This window comes from Lepidochelys kempii, chromosome 3 (assembly GCF_965140265.1).
Source record: "Lepidochelys kempii isolate rLepKem1 chromosome 3, rLepKem1.hap2, whole genome shotgun sequence".
Classification (NCBI taxonomy): domain Eukaryota; kingdom Metazoa; phylum Chordata; order Testudines; family Cheloniidae; genus Lepidochelys; species Lepidochelys kempii.
In genome coordinates, this window is record NC_133258.1 from 200,718,226 (window position 1) to 200,737,571 (window position 19,346).

General features: G+C 44.6%; 1 protein-coding gene across 9 annotated transcripts in view; it reads left to right on the plus strand.

Moving 5' to 3' along the window:
- PAK5 (p21 (RAC1) activated kinase 5) overlaps positions 1-19,346 on the plus strand; it is a 178,854-nt gene that overhangs the window by 18,363 nt on the left and 141,145 nt on the right. For all 9 annotated transcript variants that reach the window (XM_073339628.1, XM_073339626.1, XM_073339625.1 and 6 more), the window contains exon 2: positions 16,124-16,248. The gene's annotated coding sequence lies outside the window, so the exon portion shown is untranslated. The remainder of the gene's footprint in view (positions 1-16,123; positions 16,249-19,346) is intronic.

Genomic DNA, 19,346 nt, shown 5'->3' on the forward strand with positions numbered 1-19,346 from the left:
GAACAGCTTCACCAGGAGAGATTGAGAACAACCCCTTCCCCTCAAAAATGCCTCATAGCACAGTGGTTACCACAGTCTCCTGGGAGGTAGGACTCAGGTGGCCACGTCTCCCTTCTGAATCCCACCCAGAGTAGAATATACCCCAAATGGGATAGCCATATGCTGCCGAACACATTTTCAGAATGATGTGGTGCTACTGTGGCTAAAACACTAAAACACTTGGCTGAATGAAGAGAAGTAATAATAAAAAGAAAGCAAACAAAACTGAATAATGCATAAACAGAGTTCTTCAGGGCTGGAGGAAATTATTCTAGTCCTCTGTAATAGACTGTTGAGGGCACAGCAGGAATATAGTGCTCAATATTGTATGGTGTAGAGCCAGAGAAAACAGCAGAAGGAAACAAAAATCATTCGGGAACACACAAAACTATAAGTGTAGAACAGAAATGAAGAGCCAGATTCTGATCTCCATTACACCAGTGTAAATCCAGAAGAACCACACTAAAGTCCATGTCAGCTATAAACAATTTCAGATGAGCTATAGCCACACCCACAAATGTACATTCGCTTGAAGGCTAGGTGGTAATGGTCTAATGGATAGAGCCATGGTGTGGATCTCAGGAGACCTGGGTTTTGTTCCCAGCTCTGCCACTGGTCGGCTGGGTAATCTTGGGCAAGTTGCTACCCTGCTCTGTGCCTCAGTTTCCCCATCTGTAAAATGGGGATCATGAAACTGACTTCCCCTTGTAAAGCGTTTTGAGAGCTACTGACAAAAAGTGCTATATAAGAGCTACATGGTATGATAGAGTATTGAAGCAAGCGCTGCCAATGTGTGTATGGACCCACATCTCAGTCCAGGGAGCAAAGAGGGCACGGATTCAACAAGGTATTTGAGCACTTGCCTAACATTAGGCACACAAGTCGTCCCATTTCAGTCAATGGGCCTAATTGTGTGCTCTGCCTGAGGCATGTGCTTAATACCTTGCTGAATCCTGGTCAAGGTTTTGCCTTTTTAAGGCTAAAAATCGAAAGTTTGTGGCAAGTAAAATTTGGGTATTTCACAGAGCTCTAAAAGCTAAGGAAAGAGAAAAGTTAAAGATTGAGGTGATTTGTCTTGTCTTTAAGAATGTTATGTATCTGCCATTATGGCTTTCCTAGCAGTACAATATGTACTCCGAAAGGCATTTTGATGGAATCTGTGCTAACAAAAGCCAGCTTTGGAAGCACGTGTTCTGTGAATGGGTGAGAAAAGAAACCACTTATAGCATGATAAGGCATCAGGACTCTGTACATGTGCTGCATTTTAAGGGATAGAGGCTGTGTGCTGGGCAGGGATTTGATAAATGCCTTCTGTATTCCTACTGGGGTTAATTGGACAACACACAGCAGATGAAGAGATTTCTGGTGCGTGTGTGAGACGGAGAGAGAGACTGCACAAATAAAGAAAAAAAATATATCTTTACATACAGAACTCTGTTCAAAACTGTAAAAAAAACTATAAGGCTGCAAAGCAAGGCACTCTTTAGGACAGAAAATGACAAAGTTAAGGAAGCCTTTGCATCCTTAATTTAGTCCCCTTGCCTGAACGCATGTGTCTCTCTGATTACCTGATCAGTCACTATTTTTACTCCAGCAAGACCCTTGTCTCCTTCAGTGCGCAGGTTGGATGGTGTGTAATGAATGAAGCAGGAGTCCAGAGGAGCAGGAACATAATGAATAAATATTGAGAAGAGGCCTCATGAGGCATGCCTAAATGAGGCAGGGATTCTGTAGGAAAAACTAGAATGCGACCACTTCATTAAAGTTTGTATTGTTATGCATGTTGACAAAGGGGCAAACGTGAGGTTCCACGGGCATCATGAATAGGTCGGAATATGAACAAGAGGCTGCTCGGCAGCTCTCCAACACCACTTTCTACAAGCCATTACCCTCTGATCCCACTGAGAGTTACCAAAAGAAACGACACCATCTGCTCAAGAAACTCCCTGAAAAAGCACAAGAACAAATCTGCGCAGACACACCCCTAGAACCAGTGATGAGCTGCCAAAATCTTTCTTAACAATGGGTTCCCTCCTCTCCCCACGAGGGGGTCGTTGCCCACCCCCCGGGACTCCTGCCCCATCCAATCCCCCCGTGTTCCTTGACGCCCTCCCCCAGGACCCCTGCCCTATCTATCCCCCACCCCTGTCCCCTGACTGCCCCCAGAACCGGGCAGGAGGGTCTCGTGGGCCACCGTAGTGGGTGCCTACCCTACCCCTAAGAGCCAGAGGCACCTGCCGGGGAGCAAGGTGGGGAGTCCCGGCGGTGCTTACCTGGGGCAGCTCCCGCTGGCTCCTAGGGGCGGGGGAGCGTAGCTAGGGGGGAGCAGGGGGAGCGGCCGGTCCCCCCAACTGATCACATCAAAAGTGGCGCCTTAGGCGCTGACTCCCTGGGTGCTCCAGGGCTGGAGCACCCACGGGGAAAAATTGGTGGGTGCAGAGCACCCACCGGCAGCTCACTGCGCCCGGCCCCAGCTCACCTCCGCTCTGCCTCCGCCTCCTCCCCTGAACGCACCGCCCCGCTCTGCTTCTCCACACACCCCTCCCCAGCTTCCCGTGAATCAGCTGTTCGGCGGGAAGCCGGGGAGGGCAGAGAAGCAGGCCGCGGCTTCCCGCTCAGGCTGAGGGTGGTGGAGGTGAGCTGGGGCGGGGAGCGGTTCCCCGCGTGCACCCTCCCCCCCGGGTTACCTGCTGAGGCATGGGCGGCCCTCCTCGTGCCCCCCCCCTCCCCGCCCCAGCTCACCTCCGCTCTGCCTTCCTGGGCCTGAGAGGGAAGCCGCAGCCTGCTTCTCAGCCTGCCCCAGCTTCCCGCATGAACAGCTGATTCACGGGAAGCCGGGGTGGGGGAGAAGCAGAGCGGGGCAGTGCATTCAGGGAAGGAGGCGGAGGTGAGGTGAGCTGGGGCCGGGGGTGGGGAGCTGCTGGTGGGTGCTCTGCACCCACCAAATTTTCCCCTTGGGTGCTCCAGCCCTGGAGCACCTGTGGAGTAGGCGCCTAAGGCGCCACTTTTGGCTGGTTAAATTTAGAAGCCCTTTTAGAACTGGTTGTCCCTCGCGGAACAACTGGTTCTAAAAGAGCTTCTAAATTTAACAACTGGTTCTAGCGAACCGGTGCGAACTGGCTCCAGCTCACCACTGCCTAGAACTCCGACCAGGGGTATTCTGTCTGCTACCCAAGATCTATAAACCTGGAAATCTTGGACACCCCATCATCTCAGGCATTCGCACCCTGACAGCAGGATTGTCTGGCTATGTAGACTCCCTCCTCAGACCCTATGCTACCAGCACTCCTAGCTATCTTTGAGACACCAGTGACTTCCTGAGGAAACTACAGTCCATTGGTGATCTTCCAGAAAACACCATCCTGGCCACTATGGATGCAGAAGCCCTCTGCACCAACATTCCACACAAAGATGGACTACAAGACATCAGGAACAGTATCCCCAATAATGTCACGGCAAACCTGGTGGCTGAACTTTGTGACTTTGTCCTTACCCACAACTATTTCACATTTAGGTACAATGTATACCTTCAAGTCAGCGGCACTGCTATGGGTACCCGCATGGCCCCACAGTATGCCAACATTTTTATGGCTGACTTAGAACAACGCTTCCTCAGCTCTCCATCCCACCACCAATCTCAGCCAGGACCAGTCCACACAAGAGATCCACTTCCTGGACACTACAGTGCTAATAAGCGATGGTCACATAAACACCACCCTATACCGGAAACCTACTGACCTACGTGCCTCCAGCTTTCATCCAGACCACACCACACTATCCATTGTCTTCAGCCAAGCTCTACGATACAACCGCATTTGCTCCAACCCTCAGACAGAGACAAACACCTACAAGATCTCTATCAAGCGTTCTTACAACTACAATACCCACCTGCTGAAGTGAAGAACAGATTGACAGAGCCAGAAGAGTACCCAGAAGTCACCTACTACAGGACAGGCCCAACAAAGAAAGTAACAGAACGCCACTAGCCATCACCTTCAGCCCCCAACTAAAACCTCTCCAGCGCATCATCAAGGATCTACAACCTATCCTGAAGGACAATCCCTCACTCTCACAGATCTTGGGAGACAGGTCAGTCCTTGCTTACAGACACCCCCCCAACCTGAAGCAAATACTCACCAGCAACCAACACCACACAGCAAAAACACTAACCCAGGAACCTATCCTTGCAACAAAGCCCGTTGCCAACTATGTCCACGTATCTATTCAGCAGACCCTATCATAGGACCTAATCACATCAGCCACACTATCAGAGGCTCATTCACTTGCACATCTACCAATGTGATATATGCCATTATGTGCCAGCAATGCCCCTCTGCCATGTACATTGGCCAAACTGGACAGTCTCTACATAAAAGAATAAATGGACACAAATCAGACGTCAAGAATTATAGCATTCAAAAACTAGTCGGAGATCACTTCAGTCTTCATGGTCACTTGATTACAGACCTAAAAGTCGCAATTCTTCAACAAAAAAACTTCAAAAACAGACTCCAATGAGAGACTGCTGAATTGGAATTAATTTGCAAACTGCACACTGTTAAATTAGGCTTGAATAAAGATTGGGTGTGGATGGGTCATTACACAAAGTAAAACTATTTCCCCATGCTTATTTCCCCCCGCCCCCCACTGTTGGAAATGGGCCATCCTGATTATTACTACAAAAGGTTTTTTTCTCCTGCTGATAATAGCTCACCTAAATTGATCACTCTCATTATAGTGTGTATTGCAACACCCATTTTTTCATGTTCTCTTTGTGTGTGTATATATATATCTTCCTACTTTCCACTGCCTGCATCTGATGAAGTGGGTTTTAGCCCACAAAAGCTTATGCTCAAATAAATTTGTTAGTCTCTAGGGTGCCACAAGGACTCCTCGTTCTTTTTGCTGATACAGACTAACATGGCTACCACTCTGAAACCTAACTTTTTTGACACTTCTGTGAGGCCCCATGCATAAATGATGAAATCTGCAATATAGTAATTCATTCAATGCATTTATAAAGGCAGGAATTGAACCTAGTCTAAGAATATTAATATTGTCTCCTTTTGAACCCAACCAGTTAGCCAAATTCATGGTGTTGTGGGTTGTTTCCATTAAGAGGAGAAATTGATGATTGAGTCAAGTTTTTCTTTGATACGATCCTGTAAATTATACAAGCACTGTACAAAGGCATCTTTCCACAGAAGGAAATCAAACAACAGGAGAGAATATCTTTGCCAACAGTTCCATGTCCCTTTCCAGACGACACTCTGCCCAAAAGCTCTCTAGTCTTTTCTCTGAGTCAGGTTCCCAGTGCTAGCTCTGACTGTCCTTGGCTTTTCTATCCCTTGTTTTGTGGCTTTTCTATCCTTGCTTCTCTTTGTTTTGTGAATGTTCATTCACACGAACATTCACAAAACAATAGCCAGTGAAACCCTTCCTCCCACATATGCCTTGCAGGTGCCTTTGGTTTGGGTGGTGACATGTGCCTGTGTTTGAGGTGGAGGCTGCTCTTGTTTCAGCTACCTGGTGCCATGAAGGAGCTTAGCTGTTTCTAACAACTATCTTAAATGAAGGGTTGTGGTTATGCCCAGGCCATAACAATATTGTCGGTCATGTGCTAGCACCAACAGTGTACTTGGTTTACAATCATTTATTATGAGCACAAGATTCCTACCCTCCCCAAAAAACTTCCATTCTAAGGCTCCAATTCTGCCAACGCTTCTGTATGTTTTTAACTTTAGACATCTAAGGAGTGCCATGGAACTCAGTGGGATTACTCCCCTTCGAACAATTAAGCATGTGTGTGCTTGCAGAATCAGGACTAACCAACTGGGTAGAGGAAGGGGGTGGGATGCAACTTTGTTTTGGAAAGAAAAAAGATTTAGAGGAAATGTTCACTGCAAGGGGAGTGCTTGCTTATTTTTCCATTTTAAAATGAGAAGCAGTTTGCCCACGTCTTGGTTTTCTTGAAACATTCCCAGCTGTTTCAGATTCTATGAGCTTTACCCTCTCCCTGCAGTTTAACCTTTTGTGTTTTTATTTTTCTAAGTAAGCATCTATTCTTCCTTGGTTTCTTTTGTTTAAACTCACTCTCCTCTTCCCAACCCCCGCACCTCCCTTGCCATTAAAACCCTGCTCTCCCCAGTGCTACCCCATGTCAGCAAACCCTTCCTCATCATAGGCCTTGATGTAATATAGGACACAATGAAGAAAAAGAAACAGCCAGTCAGCTGAATCCCAGTAAGGTCCCAAGGTCTGAAGGTGCCTGCCAGACCATGCCTGAGGGGAAAGAAACTATATTTCTGATCTCTTCTGCCCTCTGTCTCCTCCCCATAGCTTATTGTCATGGGCTTTGAAGTAGGATTAACTATGATTGCTCTAAAGGGACTCTTCAGTGTAACAAGAATAACTTCACCTTCCCTGATAAGATGTACTGTAGAACAGGCCATTCTCTAAATATCTAATGCAATAATCCTCTAAAAAGGAGCATAATTATGGCATTATTGTGTATCATGAGATCCTAAGTAGGGAAAGAAATGACAGAAAACACAGCATTCTGGGAAGATGAGACAGTGGGAGAATAGATGCATGATAATGAAGTTCATCAAAATTGGCTGGTGAAAAATTGTCAAGTTGATTACTGTAGCAATTGAGCGTAAATAGCCAGTGTAACTGGCACAAAAGCACATAGGACTTTATGAATAATGCTACTGTATTTGCAGTACAGAAAGGTCATACTGGGGCTGCATTGCCTACCTGCAGATAGAAGCAAAATGAGTAATGAATAAAATTGCCTTGTAGTGCACCTGTGCACAGAATTCTGCAATCCCAGCTACTCTGTATATTATCCACCCAGTGCTGTAAACACCATGCCGTGAGTATTGAAAATATGTATTGGAGTCCGTAGTAAAAATAATGAAGAGGTACACTGCTCATGCAGCTTTCCCTTTGCATTCTGTCATTTTCTAGCTGGCTTATTTTTGGCGATGGAAACTGATAACTGAGACCAAACTAAGATGACATATTTATTTAATTTTGGTAGTTGAGATGGTTCTTTGAACAAAAGCCATTCAAGGATGGCATTTATTTAGTCACATTACCCCTCCCGAGTGCCACATTCTAAATTCTCCAGCTGATGTTCAGAAATACTTAGGGGATATGGGAAGATACTTCATAGGTAGCAGAAATCTCACGTAGGTAAATCTGTCAGGTGTAACAGTATATAGAGACATGCTCAAACTTTATATGAAGGGTATATTTTTATTAATAGTTTATAAAAGTTGTAAATAGTAATTGAGTCCAACAGATCATGTCACTTATAACTGTAGTTTATAAATATCTATAACCACCTCTATTGATGTGACTTAATTTTTCTACTCATATCTGTAACATGTTGATAACATCTATTAATCATTCATTAACTCTTTATTAACCCTTTATAAATGGAACCTCAAAATACAGTGCGAGACTTTGGAACACGTAAGGGGCAGGGGAAGTTTTTTGTGACATAGAATTATAGAACTGGAAGGGGCCTGTGTCTTGATTGTTATAACAGTGCCCATCACCGCACTTCCTAACTTTCATCCTAAATAATAATCTAATTCACAATTGGCTAGTGGTCTAATTTTCCTTCCTATTTGCTTATAGGTGGTCGGGGTATAGTATTAGGTTTTTTAAAATTAGTTTTTCTAAAATTTATTTGTTCTTTCTTTTCTTTCTCCTCCGCTCTGCTTTGATAGGTAGGAAGTGAGTTTTACATGTCATCCTAAAAGCAAAGAGAATTGTGGTCAATCTGATCCCTTTCAGGAATGAGTTCTAACTGTTGCTAGGAAAGTCCAGTCTCCCACTTTCAGGAGCTTCACTCTTGAGGTTGTCAGCTTCATTGTTCCTTAGGAGCATAGATTTTGATGGAGGCCATTGTCCCATCTGCTCTCTGAGGTATCTTGGTCCAACACTATAGAGGGTTCTCAGGATTAATGCTAGAGCTAGTCAGAATGTGGAGTTAGTGAGGGAATCTGCTCAATTTTTTAAAAAATTAACTTCAGTTATTTTGTTGTAATTTCATTTTAATTGCAAGTTTTCTGAGTAACTATAATTAACACAGAGACCATGAATGTGATCCAATATTCTGTGGGGAGTGGAGCAGCGGGGTGTTGTGCTCTCAGTGGATCAACAGGAAGGATGGCTCAGTGGTTAGAGTGCTACTCTGCAATACCCAGCCAATGTCTCAAACCACAGCACTTTTCAGCAAAAGGGAAGCTTCTGGCAAGAGTCTCAAAAATGGCAGCCTCATTTAAAGAGGTAATTTTCAAATACATTTCCTTTCCCAAAATGCAGGCTTTCTTTCAGTGCTTCCAGAATGTCTTGCTCCATGAATGCGATGAATTCTGTGTATTTCATCTTGGGTATAGCTGCCACTGTTCAGAGTGGGCATCCTGGGGGTCAGGGGGAATCGATGATCTGGGAGAAGTTTGCTACCAGTTCCTCACGCAGGCAGAGCTGAGCTGGCTTCTGAGGTGGTGCAGAAGCAGCCAACGCTGCTAAATTGATTTAGGGCCTGGATAAGTAGTTCAGGGCAGGATATAGCCATCACAATGGCAGAGGAGAAGAAGTCTCTCTTAGACTCTGTCATAGGACTGTAGAAACATCTTACTGTCAGTCCCTATGGGTCTCAAACCCAGGTCTTTGGGAGTCGTCACACTCCAATCCTCCACCTGGCAGCTCACACACAGCAGCTGGAACTGGAGTCTTTGAAGCCCAGACTGAGGCACCAACATGGCCCCTGCACTCTGACTGGGAGAGCTCCAAGGCGTCTGACTGGGCTGCAGCCTCTATTTAAGACAGAGGAGGAACCAGGAAGTTGATTGTACAACTGGGCTTCATTCTGCCATGGAGTGCTAGTCTGGTGTTTACCTGTTCCTGCCTGCTGATCCTGGCCTCTTGTTATCCTGACTTGGCCTGACTCTTGGTAAATGGCTCTGGATCTTGCCCTCTGCTATGTCTCTCAGTTCTTGTCCGCTCGTGTTCCAAACCAGCCTGATTCCTGGTAATTGGCTCCTGGCCCTTGGTCCATGCCTGAGGCTGGGCAAAGGCTACCCATACCCTAGCCCTGTCAGTCAGAGTTTATCTGTATATGTTCATGTTTCCCATCAGTAATGCTCCAGTTGACTTCCTTCCGACTTCATCAGATGGAGCTCATCATGGCAGTGGGTGGTGGAAGGACAAGAGACATTTAGGTGCCAATGTGTTAATGATACTAGCTACTGTATCTCACCAGATCCTCCACTACTTCTCCCAGATTAAAGATTCAGTTTTCTGAGGCTTTTTAGAATATATTTAGGCAAACCAAGTAGTCATAATTCTAAATATAATTAGGCGGAGGAGTTGTTCCACATTTGAAATGCAAATGCCTAGAACAGAGGCAGGATATTGTGCAGCATTGTGTTAGGCAGATTGTATGCCTCTAAAGGAAAATGGCATCTGTTTTGCTCAGGCCAATGGCATGAAAGTTAAATGGTAAGAGGCATTTCTCCTTCATTTTGGAAAAGGAAATGTATTTGAAAATTAACTCTTTAAATGTAGCTGCCATTTTTTACCCTCTTGTGGGAAGCTTCCCTTTTTCTGAAAAGTGCTGTGGTTTGAGACATTGGCTGCATTTTAAACCAGTGTAAGATGCCAGACAAGTTTCCATGCTGCCTTCACATTGGTTTAAAGAGCCCCCAAATAAACATAGGACTCTAACCCAGCATTATCAACCACTGAACCCTAGTAGGGGTGAGGAAAGGATCACCAGACCAGCATCACTGCTGAGAGGAACAGGGGGACATAATTAAAGATTGAATGATGATTTGAGGCTGGCCCATGTGAATCTGAATTTAAAGGGAATTCAAGGCATGCTTTTTTGACTTTGATGTCTCGAATTCAAACAGATAACCGTGTGTATTGTACACTCCTCCCCTACTCTCACATACAGAAGTTAGTTATTAGAGAGACAAGGTGGATGAGGTAATACCTTTCATTGGACGAACGTCTGTTGGTGAGGATGTCAGACTTTGAAGCTATGAAGAGCTCTGTGCAGCTTGAAAGCTTGTCTCTTTTACCATCAGAAGATGGGCCAATAAAAGGTATTTACCTCAATCACCTTGTCTCTTTAATATCCTGGGAGCAACCAAAAACAAGATGTTAGGTTATGTCACTTTATGAACTACCAGAAGGTGCTCAGATACTACAATGACAAGGGAGGTGTAAGAACCTGTATAGAATAGAATGTTCCAGCTCCCTATAAGTTCCTGGGCAGCTAGTGTTCGAGCCAGTTCTTCTGCTAAAGTAACATTTTTTTTGCTGTGTAAGCAGGTTAGACATCTGTTCTGATCTGTCGCTCCTTGGAAACTTTTTCATGTTTCTTGTTTAATATAAAAAATACCTAGCATTTTGTTACAGAAAGCCAGACCACTGCTTCGTGAGTTCTGAATCCACAACATTCACAGTAATTTGTGAAACAAAGATACAGTTTCTCCCAGCTTTGGTTTTGGGGCTCAGTCTTGCATCAGGACTTGGTCGCATGCCCAGCATTAATGTTAACGTGCACAACTGTGAGATGTAGGAATATTGCAGGCACTCTCCTGTGAGATGTTAATTTGTGGTGTTTTGCTTGTCCTGAGTACTGTACTGTCAAGATTGAAGCTAAAGATCTCATGGCAAGACTTTTGTGGTCGGTTGGTTGGTTTTTGATGTCAGAGGTAGCCCAGGGTCCAAACCAACAAATCTCAATAAAACAGGTTCTCAGGGAACTAGATGGCTCAGGGAACAGGTAGTGGAATACAAAGTCTCTTATTGCTGCTTTGAATGTGATTGAAAGTTGTTACTATCTGATGGCTGTAAAGTGGCCTTTGTGAAGCGAGTTGCTGAACTCAGTCAAGTGGGTAACAATAGTGCTGCAATTGGCAGTTTTGTTGGCAGTCCCAGGTGAGAGGGCATGGAATGAATGGGCATGAGGAAATCTGTCATTTCACTCTCTGGATTAGGGATGAGACAAAGAGCCAGAGACAAGTTATGCAGTGGGAAAGCTTGCACTGTCCCTGCTTGTGCTTTGGATTAATGGCTTAGAATGATTTCATGAAGATGTAGAAACCAAAGAGCTCTCAGTGTTGACATAATGAACACATCAGCCACTATGTGTCACCTACAGAGTTGTTGCACTTCCCGTTCTTAATATCTTTGTAAAAAGCACCTTGAGCATGAAAGCCATATAGAGAGAGCCACCTCCTTTTCTATTCTTTTCTGTTTTGCCATGAGAGTATATTTCATGGTCTAGTAAAGTATTGATTCATAACTTATTAATACTGTCAAAGTTTTAAATACATCTTCTGAGGATATAATGTACCATCTGAAACTTTAATTCTCTATCAATAGAAGTGAACAGATATTTTTAGACTGGGAGTTTTAAAGAGTCAAGGAAGTTAGGCATCAACTCCCATTGAAATTCAGTGTTAGTTAGATGTTCAAATCCCTGCTGTAATATTTCCTCCCTTCCTACTACATATTAGTAGTATTTATCTGTATTGTGGTAGTGGCTAGGAGCCCTAGTCATGAACCAGGACCCCATTGTGCTGTAGACACACAGAACAATGCACCTATCTAGATAATTTGCGAAGTATACACTCTGGCTAGAAATGGCAAAACATTGCTCAGAGGGAGGAGTGACGCAGAAACACTCAGCTCTGTAGCCTCGGACTGCTCGTAAAAATATAAACAAAGCAGATGCTCAGTTAGAACATTCTGAACCATTTCAAGTGTTACTGTTAACTGTGAATTATCTGAGGACCTTTAGTATTAGCATCTGTGGCTTCTACGCTCTTCCACAATGATTCTCATCTGCTTGCCTATGCTAAAGATCTCCAATTGTTTGTTACAGAAATTAAATGAATGAACTCAGCACCACTGTAGCTGCCCAGGGAATTATTTTTGCTTTAGTTTGTTCCCATCTAGCTTTTAAGGGTGAAATTCACTCCAGGGCAAGGGACACACATGTTCCGATGCATCACTTAAGACCTCATCAAAGTGATTCCTAGGGCCTTGAAGTGAATTTTGCCCTAAGTACATAGGGTAGACAAAAATGGTAACCTCAAACTAGTTATTTAATGGTGCATGGTAATTTTTGTGTATGTGCAAAAAGATCTTTAAAACAAGATACTCTTTACATTTGGAAAAATAAAGTCTGGAGTTACATTGGCATGACGAGCAGAACTTGGCCCACAGTTTTGAACAGAAGCTTGTAGGATTTATTTTCTGTGCTTAAATATAGGCCAAGATCTGAGTTAAATTTCCCCTCTCATTCTCAAAGCCTAACCACCCATGGTCATCTTTTCAACTCTGAGATGCATAGCCCAAGCATATCAGTGTCACAAGAGGAAAAGCCATGCAGTGACCTCAATCCATAGTAGATCTCCTACTGATATTAACAGGAGTCGTGTGTAAAAAGCAAGGGCAGCTCTAATTGTTTCTAGCCCATAAATGATCGTTCTGGTCCTTCGCTATTGGTCTTTTCATAGTGTCATAGAGTTTAAGGCCAGAGGAATGATTAGATCTCTAGTCTGACTACCTGTATATCACAGGCCATTCATTTTCACCCATTTACACCTATTTTGAGCCCAAAGGCTTTAATTAGGCCAAAGCATTTCAGTCCTCAGGAGATTAAACTCTGTCTCACAGGCAGTGAACAGGAGAAACCAAGGTGCCACCAATGCCTGAAGCCCCTGCAATGGCAGGTCATTGCTGAGGTGAGAAATGCCCAGATGACCCCAGCCGGTGAACTACACCCTATGCTGTAGAGAAAGGCGAGAAAGCTCTAAGATCCCAGCCAATCTGACCTAAGTGAAAATTCATTCCTGACCCCCAAACTGGTGATTATTTGACTGTGAGCAAGACACACCAACCAGGCATCAAGAAACTGGCTTCTCTCAACCACCTCAGAGCACTGGTCTAGCCATGTCCAGTGTCTAATCTCCAGCTGTGGCCAATCTCTGATGCTTTAGAGGAAGATGAAAATCCCAAAATACAACTTGCCAACTATGCCTTGCATGTACAGAACTCTCATTAATGTGAATGGGACTTCTGTAAACACATTAATAGAGCAGCCCATTGTTCTAATTTTAATGTTTTTAGCTATTTTTATCTCTAAGCCGTAGCTTATCAAAGAACACCACTAACATTTGAAATCAACACCTTCAAAAATTAATAAGCAGCACGAGAAAACCATCTTTTTACTGTGGTGTTGGAAAACAAATTGTACATGCAGCACGCAGTTAGCCACTAACATATTTACTTAGTAAGTGTACTTTAATATCTTTTCACAATTTACCTTGTTAACAGAGAAATAAAATTTAAGTTGCTACCATGAAACACTCATCATCATCTTCCTGCAGCAACAAAAGTCTAAATGTCAAGACTGGTTGGCAAACACAAGAGTAAGTTCCAGACAGAGGCTAATAGTCGAAGTGGAATCTGGCCCTGGGTCAGGCTTCATAATAGCTGTTCTGGTCATTCTGAAGTTCCTCTGGGTGAAGGTTCTGTGTGGTCAAAGAGATGCACCATTTAAAAAAAAAAATCACAGTGAGGTATGAGTGATACTCTATTCAGAAGAGTAAAGCCTTCCCCATGTTGTTGTGGGATGGGCCGGAGCCAGAGAGGCCTGCTCTTTCACTGAATCCAAGGAATTTATTAAAACATGTCCTGTAGGACCACTTACTGCCTGATGCCATTGAAATTCCAATAGCCTTAGGCCTGTGGATGCCAAGGCACCAAAGGTCCTGAGCAGGCACTGATTGCCAAAATCCCCGAGTCCAAAAGTGAGATAAAGCATCAGCAAACTGAATTACTCCGTGAGTAGAACAAATTCTGAATCACATGATATTGGGCAGGCAAAATCCCCCAAAGGGAAGAACCACAGGTTTCCACAAGGAAGCTCCCAGATGTGGCTCGTCACCCAACCATCACTTGTCCCAATCGCAGTCTTTACTTTGGGAAAAGTTGATGCTGATCTTAAATTACCTGACACAATATGAGCCCTTCAAAAACCAAAGTGATCAAACTGTAAGTCTGTGGGAACCTGTGTGTTCAGCGGTTCTCGAAGTAAATCAAACCAGGTAGGCGCCTCTCCACTTGGAATTGTAGCTGTGGCTGGAAAAACATTAGTTTACAAGGTTAATGACCGGGAAGAAGAAAAGCCAACCTCACTCTTCTAGCCATTCAGCAGTGACTGGCTGATAAATGTAAGAAGTCTGGAGTCTAGACAGAAAATTGTTCCCCTTAAACAGGGTGCTCGGAAATATTAGTGGGGAGAGGTTTCACCGAGGAATTTTTAGGAGTGAATCTAGTTGCTGGTGGTGTCAATTATCCCTCCGTGTGTGTGTGTGTGTGTGTGTCTCTATCTTTTATTCTTCCTGTCTTGTTTCTCTATTTGTCTGTGTCTCTCGCTTTCCCCACAGACACTCTGAGTCACCCACTGTTTTTCTTCTTTCAGGCACACTAGAGATTTGTACTTTAAGATTATAAAGTGGATTATGCACAGAATCTGTGTACTGACTGTTTTGATGCTAATTATGTCCTTTTTTAATTCTGCTCCTGCTTCATGTGCCTATCATCAAAACCTGCTTTGCAGATGGCCAATAATGACAGCTTGATTTATGTTGAGGAGATGATGGTTTCTGACTGTCAGAACTACTCTTTTAATCTCAGCAGGCTAACAGCTAAGAATTAAGCCTGAGTGTATAATGACAATATGCATTTTTCCAGACTCCTTCAGGTCTGATTTATTGTATTCAAAAGTAGGTGCATTTGCAGCATACACAGCTGGGCACATCTGTGCAGGCAGGCACACCTCTTTCAGGTGCCGACACCTGCTATGCAGATGTAAGAATTTATCAGTTGTGCTTAGATTCATAGATTCTTAAGGCCAGAGGGGACAACGAGATCATCTGAGTGATCATATTCAGTTCCTTGTTCACGATGATCCTGTTACCAGCCTGCCTGTGACAGACCCCTAGACCCTTTTCATAGTCACTGCTTTCTAGGACAGTGGTTTTCAAACTGTGGGCCGCGACCCAGTACTGGGTCGGGGGATGTAAGGCACTGGGTCGCGGCGGCTGTTAAAAGTCCCGGTGGTGGTGCTTTCCGGCTAAGGCAGGCTAGTCCCTACCTGTTCTGACATCACGCTGCGCCCCGGAAGCAGCCAGCAGCAGGTCCAGCTCCTAGGCAGTGGGGCCACAGGGCTCCATGTGCTACCCCCGCCCTGAGCAAAGGCTCCGGACTCCCACTGGCTGGTTCCAGCCACTGGGAGCTGGGGGGGTCGGTGCCTGTGGGCCAGAGCTGCACGGAGCCGCTTGAGCGCCTCTGCCTAGGAGCTGGACCTGCTGCTCGCCGCTTCCAGGGCTCAGCGCGGTCCGCAGTGCCAGGAGAGGTAGGAAGCCTACCTTAGCTCCCCCGCAGCACCGCTGACTGGGAGCTGCCCAAGGTAAGCCCGTGCTCCAATCCTCTGCCCCAGCCCTGAATCCCCCTCCAAACTTGGAGCCCTTTCCTGCACCCCAAACCCCTCATCCCTGGCCCCACCCCAGAGCCTGCACCCCCAGCCCAGAGCCCTGACCCCCTCCTGCAACCCAAACCCCTGCCCCAGCCCAGAGCCCGCTCCCACACCATGAACCGCTCATTCCCAGCCCCAACCCACAGCCTTCGCGCCCGCACCCCAACCCTCTGCCCCAGCCCTGAGCCTCTCTGATGCCCCAACCCCATCATCCCCAGCTCCATTGGTTCACGGGCATTAACAATGTTCTTCAATTGGGTCACCAGAAAAAAAGTTTGAAAACCACTGTTCTAGGATAAAGTCCCCCTCCCCTCGCATTCTGTAGATATGACCTGCATTCCTTGTTCCTAGATGTATAACTATGTATTTGGCTGTATTAAAACACATTTTGTTTGAATGGACCCAGGTTACCAAGTGGTCCAGATCCCACACCATCATTGTTTACCATTTTGACAATCCTAGTTTCATCCACAAATTTGATCAGCAATTATTTTATATTTCCAGATCACTGATGAAAATGTTGAGTAGTGTCAGGCTAGTACCAATTCCTGCAGAAAGTCCCTGGAAACACCCCCCATTGGATGATGATTCCCCATTGATGACTGCTTTGAGCTATTAGAGACACAAAGGTGGGTGCAGTAATTTCTTTTATTGGACCAACTTCTGTTGGTGAGAGAGAGAAGCTTTCGAGCCACACAGAGCTTTTCTTCAGGTCCCAAATTGTTGCTATGTGTATGGTCTTGTGTTTGTCTATATTGAGGGACATTTTGTTTGAACGGGTCCAGCTTACTAAGTGAACCAGACTGCTCTATATAACTTTCTTGTCCTCCTCATTAATTACCAGTCTGCCAATGTTCGTCATCCATAAACTTGATCAGCTGTGATTTTACATTTACTTCAGCTTGTAGGAGTTGGATCTTAAAGTGAATTTGCATGTATTACTCATTCAAAAGGAGGCTGGGCTGAGGCCCCACTGAAATGTACCCCCTTACATAAATTAGAGAGGGCTCAGGGCTGCTCTAAACCACACCCAACGGTTAGACTTCAAGTGGTCATTCTGGCAGCTGAGCATTGCCAGAATGCGGAGACATTGTGTGGTCCACCAGGCGCTACCTGAGAATCCCCAATAGCCAGGTTAAGCCAGCCTCTTTGCACTACCAGAAACCAAACTTGTTTCTCTTTAACGGTAAAAACTGACAAAGCTATAATGTAGTTTCGTTTGAGATTGTCCTACCCATTAGGTCAGACTTCCTTATTTTGGAGCCTCCCACAATTTTATGTCTATTTTATAATCCATCTGACAGTACCCTCTTCTCCTGCACGGCTCTAGCTACTACATTTCCGGCCAGAGTTGAGGTGAAGAAAAATTCTGTGTGTGAACTGCATGACAAAAATGTATCTTGTAAAAGATAAAATGTTACTTTAATATAAACATCTCTTGAAGGAACCTCTTGTCTACCCTGCCTTTTGTACCATCCATTAAACATGGGGCCAAATTGCCTGCTATTGTAAACTGGTGTGTTTCCACTGATGTCAGAGCCAAGCCAATTTATACCAGTAGAGAATTTCCCCCAAGGTTTATATAATTGCGGGAGTAATGCAAAGCTTTGGTTTTCTTAATGGTTTGAAAAGAAAGTTTGACTGTACTGAGCTGTTCCTGGTAGAACTTTGGTTAGGAACTTAATAAACGTAGGTATTTTCAAGACATTTTAAAATGTGCTCTTCTAGTTTGGCAGCTGAGTTAATGTTCAATTAAGTCTCTCTAACCTTGCTGCAGGGAAAGCTTGGGGACCATTTGTTATTTTAAATCCCTTTACTTTTCAACTGTCAAATTCAATTCAGGGAGCATTTACATTTTCATTGGAAAGGTGTAATGGTGAGAGAAAAAAAGCTGTTCCAGAATCGGACGAATGATTTTTAAATGCTCAGGTGTTACAGTCTAATCATCATAGTCCTGTGGACAGAAAGTATTATTGGGAGTATTTTCTTATCTCTATATGCAGGGAGCTACATGTGCAAATCTTCATGCCCCAGAGTGAAACTATAACCCAGGCGATTTAACCCATAGACTTACACCTGTGTATGCTTTATGGATTTACATGTATAGGCAGATTTGAGACTTTTATTTTACATGGAGTGGGCCCTTCGAAGTCAATGGAGGCCTCTTCATGGACCTCGGTGGGTTTGGATAGAGTCTGTTGTGCTGTCCAAAATGTTTAGACTAGCACAGGCTTTTCATTTAAAGGCCAAACCTCTGATTTGTTTGTGTGTTTTGCTTTGTGTTTGTTTTTTATAAAGATCATTGGATCTCACCCTCCTTCCCCCATACCCTCTTGCCTTGCCCACCTTCCCATGGGCACTCACCAGTGTCGAGGAAACAGGACAGTGGCTATGTAAGGCACCCTGCGCACGTAGAAGGGAAAGCCAACCAACACTAGGACCCAGGAGGTGGCATTCAGCTGCCAAGGCAGTCCGGGCCTCTATTTAGGGGGCAGTCCCCTCCCCCCCCCCCCCAAAAAAAACTATGCTCAGGGACCCCAGCTGATGATGCTGGGCCAAATCATGCAGAGGGGAGCAGATGCTGCTGGGCCCGATCCTGCACTGTTCCATTTTTGTGTCCTCACCAGCTCCGCACCCTGGGTGGCTGGCCCTCTCGCCCTGCCCTAGTTATGGCCCTGGTCAAAAGTGACCGTTTCAGAAACAACACCATGGATTAAGAAGTGGTTACGGCTTAAATAACATAATCATTCTCTTACCTGCTGGGGAGAAATTCACTCTACGTTCCACCGGGAGCAGAGGAGGCTGCGTGCTTGAAGTTCACGCTGGGCATCCCTACGCCTACCATAGCACATTGTGCCCCAGTCTGTTGGATTTCTCACTGCTGTAATAACAGAATTAGAGCAAGCCCTACAGAAGGAAAATTATGGTCTAGTGGTTAAGGTACTAGCCTAGCACAGGAGAGTGCAGGGTTCAACTCTCTTCTCTGCCACAGTGTGATCTTGATCAAAACACTCAGTTTTTCTGTTCTCCATCTGTAAAATGTAGCACTTCCCTATCTCACAGGGGGTCATGAGGCTAAAATAGTGTAGGGTACTCAGGTACTATAGTAATGGAGGACTTATGAGTACCTAAGAGAGATACGGATGCTAAATGCATTTCCTGGGCCCTCTGAATCAAGGCAACTATCACCCTAAATGAAATTATTTTATTTAAATCAAGCTTTAAATACTTCTTATCCGATCAAGTACTGATATGACTGTGGCATTCATGTAGTGCAGAGGCCCTGAATTTCACTTTTGGCCCATCAAAGGAGAATTGGTTGAGTTAAGTGATTTTTTTTTTATTATTATTTTTTTTGACATATCACTTTATATTTTTCATTTCCTGCCCTTTAGTTTCCACAGGGCTTAGTGAGCATCTCATAACCCAGTAGCCATTTTTCACCTGAACGCTGACAACATTTTTCACTCATACCCTAATGGTGAAATGTATGTTTAAATAACATTTCAAATAAACGCAGGAGGCTCTAGCTAATAGATGAGCCAGCTGGAGACGTGGATGCGTCATAGCTGGAAAGATCATAGATTCGGGTTGTTGTTTTTTTAAAATGTTCCCATTTCTAACAAGCAACCAGAAGGACCTGCCCACAAGACCGTATTTATCATCATAAACCAAGCTGTTGCGAAATATCCAAAGCAGGCAGTATATAGATTCCCGTCCCCAGAAA